Here is a 14,351-nt window from a genome sequence, read left to right as displayed (position 1 = left end):
CTATTTAATATTTCTTGAAAAATAATTGATTTCTGTGCATTTTTTTTCACACTGCATCAAATTAAGGTTGATTACGTCGATTAAGCATCATGAGGTGGCGCGTGAGGGGTGGTTCCCTATTTTTTATTTATTTATTTTTGTTGTTGCTGGGAGTTGGAACCCTATTAGTTAGGTTGCTTAATATTTACGCTAAGTACTCTTTAAAATACCAGAATAGGGAGGATGGTGTAGGTCTAAGTTTATTAGATTGATCAGTATTGCTGAACTATTAAATATTTTTTTTGTACACAGGTATAACAGAATAGCTTTAGTGTAGTTGTTGTTTTAAACTTGAGTATGAACTTGCAGACTTGCAAAATGCAGCAAGATATTTTAAAAAACAGTTTTGTTGATTAAAAAACACTATATCGGATTCATATCGGTATCGGCAGATATCCAAATTTATGATATCGGTATCGGTATCAGACATAAAAAAGTGGTATCGTGCCATCTCTAATAGTAACTGTATCCGCACAAAACTGGAAAAATAAGGCCCTTAAAAACTTTTATTATCTTACATTCTTTCTGTGTGTAAACGACTGTTGATTAAATGCATCTATACTGAAACTGGAGAAATATGTCCCTTTGGTTTCAATTTAACAGGTAAACCTTGTTATCAGTGCATTTCACTTCAACCCATTTCAAAGGATGAATTAGAGTGGAAACTGTGAGCCGGGCCTGCTCGGATCACTTCTGAAAGAATGGTCAAAAATTCCCATAAACACACACTTAAACCCTGTGGAAAGCCTTCCCAGAAGAGCTGAATGTCAGGAGATCCTGAAGCCTCAGAACATGAAGAAAGGAAAATATTTACATTTCATTTTAACATCATTTGTTATTTAATATTTTTTATCGCTTTGTTCTAAAATTCAGAAATTGGAAAAAAAAAAACAAGAAAAAGTCAATTAATTTATATATTTTTAATGTTTCCTAGTTAAGACAATACCAAAACTTAAACACACTGTTTTGAATAATCATACATGTTCATTTATTTTAAAGAACATGTGAAGATTTGTGTCAACTCAGAGAGGAAAGCTTTCTGAATGTATATACACGGAGAAGTGCTTTCTAAATGACAATCTTTTATTTTTTACATAAAGTTCAATATTGAGTACACATACAGACAAATACACACATGAAAAGCATCTAAGCAGTCAAAGAGAGAAGCGTTCTCATGAGAAAGCTGATGTTTACCCTGCGGAAGCTATACAGTCTGCACCGTCTGTGGCTTTCACTTAAACACACACACTGACGGATGAAACGTCTCCCCGGCCATATGTCTGTGTGCTTCCCCTACGCACAGGAAGTGCCCTCGAGGGCGCCGAGAGGTTAATGACGCCACACTAACACAAGGTCAGAAAATGTAGCACATTGAATAACAAAATAACTGGAATGTAAGATTTTTTGCTTATAACTTTTCATTTCTGAATATAAAGATGAATAAGTAATAATAGTATTAAATTAACTAAAACTCAGCATTTAAATTGTGACAATTTACTTAGAAGACAGAGCTTTGTATTGAGCGCCTCTTTGGGCCATCGAAACCACAAAACCACAACTTTGCTATTCTGGTTTATTCTGTCTGCTGAGACACTGCCATTTTTGGCCAAAGGCATTTATTTTCATTGCTTGAGCTCGGCGACATACAGCAGACAGATGTGGTTGTGCAGTAATTGGTGCACATAATAAAGCACTTAGTAGTTAAAGAGCAAGATATTTCTGTAAGGAACTAGTAGACACCATCTGCTACAATAAGCAGCTTTATTTATACAGCACAGCTCTTCAACAAGTTAGTTCAAAGGTCTTTACAAACACAGGGGTGACAAAAAAGCCAGAAACAATATTAACTGCTTTAGCGTAGTGTTGGGCCAACTCATTGTACCAGAACAGAGTCAGTGCACCCTAGCAGGTGTCTGAACTCAGCTGGACAGATGAACATCAATATTCTAAAAGGTTTACAGTGGAGGTGGAGTGCTTTCTCTAACAAGTCACTCCAAAATGTCACATTATTGTTGAATTTGGGTGAGATCTGGTAACTGTAATTATATTATTCACACCATTTTTTAAACCATTCACTTTGGTAAATGGTAAATGGTAAATGGCCTGTATTTGTATAGCGCTTTTCTAGTCCCTAAGGACCCCAAAGCGCTTTACACAACCTGTCATCCACCCATTCACACACACATTCACACACTGTTCACTTTCTCCCATGGGGCTTAAAAAAGAATCATAAAGTAAAGGTTATCGCTCATAACAACTTTGTATTATTTGCAAAGGATCCATTATTTTTCCTTATACTTGTTGTTTGCCACCTGTCTGTAGGTGGAGCAGCAACCTCTAGTGCTGAAAAGCTATGAAACTCTAATATAAAAGTACCTTTTAATGTTGGCAGTAATCCATTCGTTTTTTATATTGAAGCTATTCTGCTTATTCTCAGCTTCATATTTTAATTCTTGGAATCCACTACAGTTGATTTGAATAAATCCCAGTTTAGAAATGAAGCATTTTTATGTTATACTTGGCCATGATGCAGTCCTTCAGCTCATTTTGCATGAAATAAGCCATTTTTGCTACCCTCCCTTTAAATCAACTTTCTTCTGATTGGCTCTCCCTTGCAAATAGAAGGTGTGAAGAGCATGTAGGCAGGGTTTTCTGTGCTCAAAGCCAGAGCTGTGTCTGGTGAAAGTGAGGCTGATCTGGACAGCACACCACCTGCGGGCCCCGACCTCCGACCCCAGCTAGGTAGATCTCTCCTGCACGTTGTCCACCACCCCAGGCCGAGCACATCTTTCCAACGCTTCAACCTCCGGCTCCAGCTGGGCAGGACCTGCTGGCTCTTCAACCTCTGAGCAGGTGAATGCACAGGTGGTGGGGGTGGAAGTTGTTCAGCTGAGCTCCTCCAGGGAACAGGCACGGGTGCAGGCTCTTGCCGGGCACTAGCTGCTCCCACCCACGGAGTGTGTACAGGTGCAGAGGGAGGCTGTGCCTTGGGTGCCCTCACCCTGGGAACCGGCACAGGTGTCAGAGTAGACCAGACCTCAGCCACTCGCACACATTTGGGAGACGCCGGTGGGGATGGCCGCGGTGGCGGCCAGGACCTGATCTTAGCTGCCAGATCCTCAATCACCTGCATCTGGTGCTCGGTCCGCTTCTGCGGCTCCTCCTGGTGAGGGTGTGCCACAGCTGCCTGTTCCTTCTGCATGGCCTCTAGGTCAGCCAACATTTCAGCCAATCTTGGGTTTTGTCACCACTGTAATAAATCCACGGCAGACCTGACCAAGTTTCCATGATTTTCAGCATGGCAGCAGTCGAACGCACACAGGAACAGCAACACAAATTCAGGACCTAATACAGACTTTAAAGCCGCGCTGCAGACCACGCTCTGCCACACACTGCCTTGTAGTTGTTTTGCCTCAGCCAAACAGTTAAGTTGTGGTTTACATCCTTGTCTGTCCACCTATGATGCAGTATACATATGTAGTCAGTAGTGGCCAAAAACTCACCTTTGATTACCATATTGCATTTACTTCATCAATGAATCCAAGTGAACATTTATCCTAGATTAGCACTGCGGGGTCTTTACCTTACTGGTAAGTGGTGCTATAGGAATAAAACTGAACAGATCTAAAGAAATTGTTCCTGACATTTGGGTTTGTTAGAACAGGACGGCTGGGTGACCACAGCCCTTTCAACACAGGGCTGACAGAACTTTTCCTCCATATATTAAAAAATACAATACCCAAAATAAAACATTAAAATAAAAATACATCAAGGCAGATTACTATACTAAAAATAAAGATAAAAGTACATTTATTGGGTTTGTTTTGTCAAACTTTGCTACTCAAAGACAATGAGGAGCAAAGCACAATTAAAAGTGCTTGTTCTGATGGCAACTTTAAACTGTAAATAGTAGCTAAGTGTCCACACTTGGGGTTTTGTGTTTTCTAAACATTGTGAGGACGCTTAAACTCCATGGTTCCAGGACATCTTTTTTCTCTGCTGCCATTTACACAACTACATTCACGCCTCAAAATATCTTAAAAGTGTATTTTGTGACCCAGAAAGAGTAATATTACAACTAAGTAGCTGCCGCCATTGTTGGAATTCAACTTTTGCGAGATCTCGCAAAAGTTTTGCGAGATCCCGAGTTAGTTTTGCGAGATCCCGAGTTAGTTTTGCGAGATCCCGCAAAACTTTTGCGAGATCCCGAGTTAGTTTTGCGAGATCTCGCAAAACTTTTGCGAGATCCCGAGTTAGTTTTGCGAGATCTCGCAAAACTTTTGCGAGATCCCGAGTTAGTTTTGCGAGATCTCGCAAAACTTTTGCGAGATCCCGAGTTAGTTTTGCGAGATCTCGCAAAAGTCCGTCTTAATTTTTTTTTCTCCCATGTCCCCTGTGGGGCTCCGTAATAAAGCAATAAAGAGGACTGAAAAACAGGGACAATGAAAAGATAAGGGAAGAGTAAAAAAAACACCATTTCGGTCAGGCTAAAGTTTGGTGATGTATTTTAATGATCCAATCTGTTTGATTGCAACAGATTTCTAGAACAAAATAAAAGCCTGAATCTTACCGTAGCCTTGTATCATCTGTTGTTAGACTGCAGCACAGTGTAAAACTAAGAAATTACTTTACAGTCTCATTTTATGGTAATTCCTCTGTAAAATCACAACTCAACACTATTGTTTCCTACTTCTGAGGTACTTGTCTAAGTAAGAAACAGAAGAAAAACTTTTTCTTAAATCTCTCACCAATTATTTCTTTATTTACAGTGTGTGAAGGATGTGTTACAAATGTAGCGTTTTTATGTTTATTAATAGGGAATTACCCCTGACCGCTTTGCCACCCTGTCCCATCAAAAGGCTTATTTTTGTCGCCTTTCCTGATCAGGCAAACTGGGCTCTGCTGGGGTCAAACAGTAGAATGATTAAATAATCATTGCATAAGCTCTTTGTCTTTGTGCTTCCCAGATCAGAACAGTTCCTGAAAACAAAATTCTAGACTGGAAATGGTTTGATTTGGCCAAGCATTGTATGAATGCTGAGTAACTGTATTCCCACAGAAAACAGATTGTCAGAACTTATGTGATGTCAGATAGCCATTGTCTTACTATGTCACAGTAAAAAATAGCTGGGTTCCAGTGTAGCAAACATTGCTGATTATTAATAAAGAATTAATTGTTTTGAATAGCCATTTCCCCGAATGGGGAGGAGGGAGAGATAATAAAATTACACAGAAAGCTGAGACTTCTCACTTCAACAAATATCTGCTGTTAGTCAGTTTTACTGTTTTACTTACCATCAAGGCAAAAGGTTTTGGCAATGGCACAAATTTTGTGTTTCATTTTACTGCTTCAGTTTTTATTTGGTTTATATTTGTTGATGACATTCACACAATGCTAGCATCACAGGCTAAACACAGAAATGTCACCAGCATCGCTAAGGGGTCAAATTTTGCTAGCTGACTGGTCAGGTCCCACCCCCAGGTGTGTGTAGCTGTACTGAGCAGGGATTTTTCCTCAGCAACGTTTGCTGGACAAGGATTTGGGTAAAGTAAATGTTTATTGGATATTTATATGGTCTGAAGTCAGAAACAGTTAAATAAATAAAAATTTTCAGACACCGTTTTGAGAGAGATAATGAAGTTCATATAAACACTGAATTCTTTGGAAAGTATTCGATTGTGTTGATGTTTGGCTGTTTTTGTGTGCAGCCAAGATTTTCAGTCTCATCTTTGGTCAGCTCAGCTTTTCTTGTACTGCATCTCAACTATTATCTAGAATTGTGGCATGGTTAAAATCACTTGCTAATAATGACAATTCTCATATAAGCACTTTTCCAGTAACGCTGTTCTGAGTACCGACATTGTTCCTTATATTTCTATCACAAAGACAGGTGCTAATAGCAGCAAAAAGTAGCACTGACCTGGTACCAAAACTGCCTGTGCCAAAGTCAAAGGAAAAATGGACATCTGTGAATATAGGAGGGGCTAGCACAAGATAACTGACCTATTATCAGCATATGCCCCCAGCATATTCTACCTGCTATGACTATTACTTCAGTGTATGCTAGTAATGCAATGTAAACTTTGGCCTGTTGAAATGTTGCCAGTATGTGATACCCTGATGGAAACTTCCAGTCATGCAGAATGGAAATCAGACACCAAGCTCCTCTTAAAGGAACTACGTGTCTTTTAAGTACATTTTGTCGTCTTTAATTTTTACTTGGGATTTAGCAGAAAGCAGTTCCAAAGTATTACTGTCCAAGCATTGGACACATGCTCCTCCAGGGAGCCTATGTGTGCACAGCAGAATTTATTCTCTCCACTATATTTACACCAGAGCAATCTCTGCTGTAGAGATAGCAGAGATCCTTAAACTATAATTTCAGCATCCTTTAAAGGAACAGTCTAAGGAGCTTGGAAAGAAAAGCATCTGGACTTCTTTGAGTTACTTGAAGACGTTTCACCTCTCATCCGAGAAGCTTCTTCAGTTCTAAGGGTCAAATGGTGGAGTGTCCCAGATTCAAACCCAGTGGGAGTTTCCCCCCAAAGAGGGACAAAAGGACCCCCTGATGATCCTCTACCTAATCACATGAGCCAAGGTGTGAAAGCGGGTGTGGGTCACAATCAGCCAGGGTTTCTGGTGAGCTCATTGTGAAACCTAGCCCCACCCTATCATGTGATTTCCTGAGGTCAGATGGCCCAGGATGTGAGTGGGCGTTAAGGCGTCTGGGAAGGGATCTCAAAACTGGATTATAGATGGCAGACAGTTGGTGTCGTAAACCAGCGCCTCTATTCAAAGATGGTCGCTCACAGTGGACGTAAATGGCTTCTTTCACTCTCTTTCAAACCACACCCGCTTTCACACCTTGGCTCATGTGATTAGGTAGAGGATCATCAGGGGGTCCTTTGTCCCTCTTTGGGGGGAAACTCCCACTGGGTTTAAATCTGGGACTCTCCACCATTTGACCTTAGAACTGAAGAAGCTTCTCGGATGAGAGGTGAAACGTCTTCAAGTAACTTAAAGAAGTCCAGACGCTTTTCTTTCCAAGCTCCTTAGACTACGATGACCTGGATGACTGAGAACCTTCACAGACTTTAAAGGAACATATAATGAGAAAATTAATTCTAACCGCTGTTGGGATCCAGTAACTTGGTTGTCAAAACAAGATGTAAGGTATACCACGACTCTCTTTCTATCTCTCTCATGTTATAATCTAAAAGTGCTCTCTGATTTTAACATGGGAAAGTGCCTGTTTGTTTACAGCGTGATTCGAGCTATACTGGGGGGGGTCAGTCCCAGCTGAAGCAACGCAGTGTCTTGGGACTGAATCGGAAAAAAACAAACTGTTCCTGGATCAGCTTGTTGGAAAACAAGCTGAGTCCCCACTGCATTAGGCTAATATAAGAGTGGACAGAGAAAGGTTTTGACAGAAAAAAATGACTGAGTCAGGTCACACCCTTACAAAAGTTAGTTTCCTCTTTTTATCAGCTTATCTGTTGACGCTTCTCATAAGTAAAATAACTTGTTTTTGAGGGTAATATGAAGCTTTGAGAAGCTCATAATATTATTAGCAAATATTGATTTGATCCGAATAATAAATAAATATATATAAATTACTGACAGATGAATGGTAAAAATGGTAAATGGCCTGTATTTGTATAGCGCTTTACTAGTCCCTAAGGACCCCAAAGCGCTTTACACAACCAGTCATCCACCCATTTACACACACTGGTGATGGCAAGCTACATTGTAGCCACAGCCACCCTGGGGCGCACTGACAGAGGCGAGGCTGCCGGACACTGGCGCCACCGGGCCCTCTGACCACCACCAGTAGGCAACAGGTGAAGGACACAACGACCGAGACTGTCCAAGCTGGCGCTCGAACCCGCAACCTTCCGATTACAAGGCGAACTCCCAACTCTTAAGCCACGATCGCCCAATCTTTGAATCTATTTCATATCAACTCACCTAAATGACAAAATATATCAGCTGAGACTGAAGAAGTCACTTGGATGATGACGAAACATTTCTCCCACTGAAAACGCTACGTCCAGATGAAGCGAATCAACTTTTGGAGATATCATGGCTTGGTGCATTAACTCCACTGGTTGCAAACTGAGTCACAGTGAGTTTAAAACCTTACTAAACACTTTTCTGGTGTGATACAAACTACAGATTGACAAGTTGGTACTGTATGAGCATGCACACCAAGAATGCAGTGCTTGGCTCAACGGTCCCAGTTTGGTTGCAGTAAAAGTTAATCAAGACATTAAGCTCAAATCTTTGTTTAGGTAAAAAGAAAAAAGATCTACTAGCGCTGCTATCAATCCATATTTTTAATGTTGTAAAGCATTCAGTGAAACTTCCGAGTTTCAGCCTTTTACTTTTTCTGGATGTTCAAAAGAAATTTCAAACCAGTCCGTTGCAAAAAAAGATCAAATTTAACTCCCCGTGTAATTAACTAACACATATTTGGAGTTAAGCTTTAGGTAAGGTTTTCAAATAATTTTTTCCCCAAGAAAATATATTGTTTAAAATGGTGAGCTGGCATTTAATGACCCCAAGTCGGTTACCTTGCACCGAAAAATAGGAGAATTTTAGTGATTGATGCTTGAATTAATGCTGGTTTCACTTGAGTTGATGAACAGCCATGCCCAGACAATGCAAGTAGCACCTCCTGGCTTCCAGCAAACCTGACAGGTGATGATTCATCTCTTCAGATAACACCTTTCCACAACCCCAGAGTCAAGTGGGTTGGTGTTATTCATTTCCCATGGTGTTCCAGGCAGTTCACTGCCAGAAAAGCATGGCATGCAGCTTTAACTGAAGCTATTTTTGATGCACGTAATAAAAGCCACAGCCCTTCAAGGCATGGTGGCATAGATAAAGGGACTTGTTGACTGTGTTGAAAATGTGGTTTGCCAGAACAAGCAATGTAGTGCCTGCCATTTGTCCTTCTTCATCTCTCTCTCATTGGCTGCTCACTTGTTTCTGCTTGTGCTACTTTTCCAGACACTTTTTAATATAGATTTGGAGACCCATCTCACTTGTACACCCATTATATCATGCTAATGTGGTAAGAAATATGCTGTTTGGTGTCTTCAAAATAAAAGCCTCATCCTGGTTTGATAATCTAATTTATTATAGTCAAGCAGCATTACATTTTTGTTTTTTCACCAGTATGACTAAAAGTGATTAATTGTAGTAAAGCTAAAAGAATAAAGTGATACCATAGATATGAAAGTGAACTCAACAGACCAGTGGCAGACTGCCATCTGAATCACTGGGTCTGGTGGCCTGAGATTCATATTAACCTGTTGTTAACATTTAACTTGTCCAACTTGTCCAAAAAAAGCAAGAATGAGATACTCTCTTGCTCATCTGCCTACAGGCTTTCTGCTTTTGTGGCAGTATCTGTGGTGCACCGTAGTGCACACCAAACATGCACTTTAGTGCATGTATGCAGCCTTGCGGTACAAGCCATACATACCAGCTTCTCGTGCAGTAAATTTTAGTTTGCCACATGAAATGGGCAGAGTGAGAGATGCACAAAGCTGCAACCTGATGCTGAATACTTTACCTGATTTACATTGTTTCAACCTAAACTTATATTAAGTGTGTCTGTGTGTGCATGTGTGATTTAACTTTGCTTACCTGCTGAATATAGATATTCATTTTACCTTTGTAGCCTCTGATTAAATGGAATGATCCTTTTCAAAAAGTGCTGAAAGACACCACAAAAACTCTTGTTGTAGAGAAAGTCGGACACGCTTTTACTTTTTAAAAATTATATTAAATTATATCACTACATTGACAAGAGGAGTTGCCCTCAGCTGGCCAGTGGGCCAATGGGTCAACTGGTCCTACAAGCACTGACAGCAGCTCATTCATCCATTTTTATTGCTGACACTGTATTACCCAATCAAATCTCTTAACGCAAACACCCCACCCCTACCTTCGTTGTGTAGAACAGAGTTTAGTGTGAAAGAAGTGGTGAAAAGGTGGAACTGAAAAGATAAGAGATAAAAAGAAACTAAAAATAAATGCAGTACAAGGTGTCAAGTTAACTGACATGTTACCTGAGATTGTTGCTAGCACCAGCAGTGGAAAAGTGCAGGAGGAGGGGCCACGACCGCAACCCTAGAGACGAAGAGACGGAGGAGTTTGACCTGCTTTGACCTTGAGCCACTGCTAAAGTGTAGTTTTTAATTGTCACATGATGCAGTGCAGTGCAACTGAACTAACCCAACACCACCAGGACTTGTTAAGTCCAGTAGAAGAACTATTTTGAGATGAACTTTTTTCTTTTTTTTAAGTCAGCCTCAGCTGGTCATTACAGGAATTGCTGTTTCTTGACACTTCCTTCTACTCATTTTTCAATCCACAAAGTTTGGCAGTTTAAGAACATCATGATTGATAATTACATTAATTACAATAAATTCTGTACCGTGACACGCATATTTCACAGGCAGCTGTCTAATAATTTAACACAAACAACAACAAAACAATTCCAAAATATTAGGCACTAGTAGAGAAATGATACTAAGTATAATTTGGAAAAGATTTGGTGCCATTAAATGTTCTGCAGAAAGCACTGGATAAAGACTTGCATTGGAAACCTGAAATGAAAGGAAGCTGGTTGGTCTGCGTCGCCGGTTCCGCCCATTTTTACCTCCACCGTGTTTTCCTGGCTCCCTACCTGAAGGAAACAAAACACTCTGAATCAGCATGGAACAAAGGGATGCAAGATGTGTGTGTTGTTTACCTGCAGTCCTCTCTGAATGGCCCATGCATGCATTTGTATGGCCAAAAAGTTTGGGTTCCTGTCTTGATGCAAAGGAAGGAAGAGGTACAAAACATTAAAAGTTGAATGTATTTTGGCTGATAAGCCATCAGGATGTGCTGGCATAACACTTTACAAGAGCCTCTGCCGTCAGCTCCCATTGCTTTAATGACTGGGAAAAATTCTGTCATCATTTGTTTGAATTATGGGAAAACACTGAGCTAACTAAATGCAACAGGAATACTCCAAAGACTTTTGTTTGGTAATGGTTGTTTAAGTATATAATCTGCTTGTGAATCAGATTATCCTGTGGAGTTCATGTAAAAAAGATGGACATAGCTAGCAGGGTTGAAAAGAGAGGCCAACATGGAAATTTCCCCAAACCTGCAAAGTCAGTGAGAAAAGGATCCCACTTCTTAATTACTTCCCCAATGAGGTGTTGTCTCAGTTATTTGCACTATCAGATTATGTCTGGTTATTGAAGCCTTAGAGGGTACAGCAGAAACATTCAGTCAAGGCTCAAAAAACTCACATCACCACAAGCGTGACATGTGAATCATACATCTGCGTCAGATCTACACCATAACCAGAACCCCATTTTAACCCTACACCACAACCTTCTACATAATCTTATGTGCACCTCCCAAGAAATGTAACTACATGGTTGACACAACAACTTGAATGGTGCGGAATATATGTATTCATAGCTGCTATAGTCAGCTGCTGTGTAGGTGTAGCACTTAGAGGAAGCTGAATATGTGGTGGTGTTTGTCTCATCCTACCTGAAAAACTTCCATTACTTGTGGCTTTGTGGTTTAGTTTATCCTCAGCATTGTGACCTGAATGTGGCAGAACCACTCTCACCAGGGAAGCAAAAATGTGGCGAGACAATAAGTCTATAATTGCCTTTCTGTACCCGTTTTGGTCTGTTTGTGTGGATCTCTCAGTATTTCCCAGTCAAATAGAGGATGTGCGTCATAATGCAGCATAAAAACACAGCAACAAAAGCACAACAACAAAGGTAAAGCTTTGAAAAAGGCTTTCCATGCAACAGGAAAGCAGATCAGACTGTCATCAAAAGGTTTTTAATAGCATGTGGAACATTAATGGTGGAAAGTATGCCCATCTTGAGTTTGCATTTAAAATCAGGTGGAACAAAGCCAAGTATATTAAAATGATAAAGTACAATTCATTACAGTTCATTTGTTAAACTGTACAGACCGATAGAAAACAAAAGACACAAAAAACACCAGCTGTCTTAATGAAACTGGGCCACCACATTCCTCCACAACAGGCAAACTGGTGTTCTGGTGATGGTGATGTTCACTTTGTTTCTGTTTTGATAATTGTGGTGCTGGTGTACAGCACGGTCAGTCTTCTACATTTGTGCTGACGTTAATGCCCGAGAAGGTTTAAAACTCTGCAGAGTTACTGATTTTGGTGACTTTTACTTACTATGCACATTCACACTCCGGGACCTCACTTTGTAACTTCGGTCTGTCACTTCACGCCTGAGATTCCTAAATGCTTCCACCTTACAATGTAAGTCCCAGATCTTCTATTGGTGAGTTTCAATCTAGTGATTCAAGATCACTAGATTGAAACTCAGTCAGATCACAGCATATACTTCAACAATCCATACATTTTCTGATGTTTATCTGGGTATGGGTCGCGGGGCAACACTTTAAACAGCCACGTACTCCAGCTATTTTGGTGAGACATTGAGGCGTTCCCAAGCAATCTCAGAGAGATAATCTGTCCAGCATGTCCTGGGTCTACCCTGAGGCGTACTTTCAGTTGAACATACCTAAGACACCCTTACCTAGGAAGCGCCTGGGAAACACCCTAGGCATCCCAGACAGATACCTAAATCACCTCAACAGCCCCTCCCAAATTACCAAATTCCTTGTCCTATGTTTAAGGGAGAAATGCGGTGAGGAAAAGGATTAATATCCCTTTTTTTAACGATACCATTCATTGGCCATGCAAGTAAAGTTTCTGCATCAGCACAAAGAAAGCTGCCAGGTGCTCCTAGTGTAGGATTAGAGTTTTTCCTTTAATTTTTCACCTGGTGTGTGTTGCCTCAGCTTGGCCAAAAGTTAGAGTTAAGTAGGAGTTAAGACGACTTTGTCTCAAACAGAACACTTTTTAAAAAAAAAACTTTTATGCAAATGTTAGTATTGTGTAATTATTGATTTCAAAGTGTGTGTGTGTGTGTGTGTGTGTGTGTGTGTGTGTGTGTGTGTGTTTAACAGGAACAGCAGTCTTGTTATTTATTTATTTTAAGTAAATGTTAATAGTCAGACGATTAATCATTTTCATGAGGTAATCACATGGAAAACAGTCTGCAAATATTAAGATTGAGTAGAAACACTTACTTTTAAGCTAACCTGAACTATGACAACAGAACGCTTAATTCCAAACTTTAACATTAGACTAAACCTGAATCCCCAAAACAAACTGAAACCCGCAGATTTACCTTGTAACATTTCTCCTTTGATCCCGTGCTCACAAAGATGGCGCTGCAAGAGTACACACAGCGAGCGAGGAAGACGGAGGGACCAGCAGCACAGAACAGGCTGTTACAGAATGTTCTTCAATTAAAATGTTTGAAACTGCTAAATGGTCTTGAACTGAGCACTCGATTGACTCCAGACCAACTCAAACACAAGAATACACACGTGAGCGCGCACAAAGTTGCTTGTGCAAACTCAAATCATCTGGTAAACAGTCCCGCCTGCCACAGTAACATTTTAACAAGGATGAGTACACTACATGATAAAAGTACACCAGCTTTGAAAAATGTGACACAGCTGGCTGTCAACCAGACGTGGAATGTAAGCAACTTTATTTAATGTGGTGGGTATTTACAATGCAGTTTTAATGTGCAAAACACACCATTATTTATAGTTTTGGAGCTTTACTTGTTTTTAGATGAAGTGAACATTAATTCCACATTATAATCTTTCAACTGATCTGAGAGGATGATGTTTAAATATGTCAGGTTGAAGTTCAGCAAAGCTGTGCCACATGTACCTCTGTGACATGTCATATTTTTGAACCGTTAAATACATTTGAGATGGTTTTCACTAGCTGGGACCACATCCTCATTTTAGGTTTGACAGCATTTCTAGTGGACAATGGCAGATGGCTTGAGCATGAGTTGAGGCTGTGGTTTGGGGAAGGCCTCAGAGGGGATTGGCAGCGTCTACTGGGCCGGGCAGATCCCCATGTACTAATGAGAAGTGAATATATTAAAAAAGTGAGGTAGGGTGGGGCATGAAAATGAGAGCAGCTTGTTGTGCCAAGGAGGGGGACACATATAGACAGTTCTCTGTCTACAGGAAAAAGCCATTTGCCTGCACTGTCCTTATGATACAGTTGAATAGCATATGATTTGTTTGGTTTTTTTTGTTTTTTTTTTATTTAGGACAGTTCTGATTTCTATTACTTTTCAAACATTATGACAGTCAAAAGGAATATTCTTCAAAAAAAGAAATTCAGACATAACTATGTGTTATCCTCAGT

The sequence above is a fragment of the Diplotaxodon limnothrissa genome, linkage group LG13 (genome assembly GCF_057381915.1).
Source record: "Diplotaxodon limnothrissa isolate DT_005_m linkage group LG13, D_limnothrissa_male_GT1.1, whole genome shotgun sequence".
In the NCBI taxonomy this organism is placed as follows: Eukaryota; Metazoa; Chordata; class Actinopteri; order Cichliformes; family Cichlidae; genus Diplotaxodon; species Diplotaxodon limnothrissa.
The sequence above is the reverse complement of the archived record's forward strand: the minus strand, read 5'-3'. Positions refer to the sequence as shown.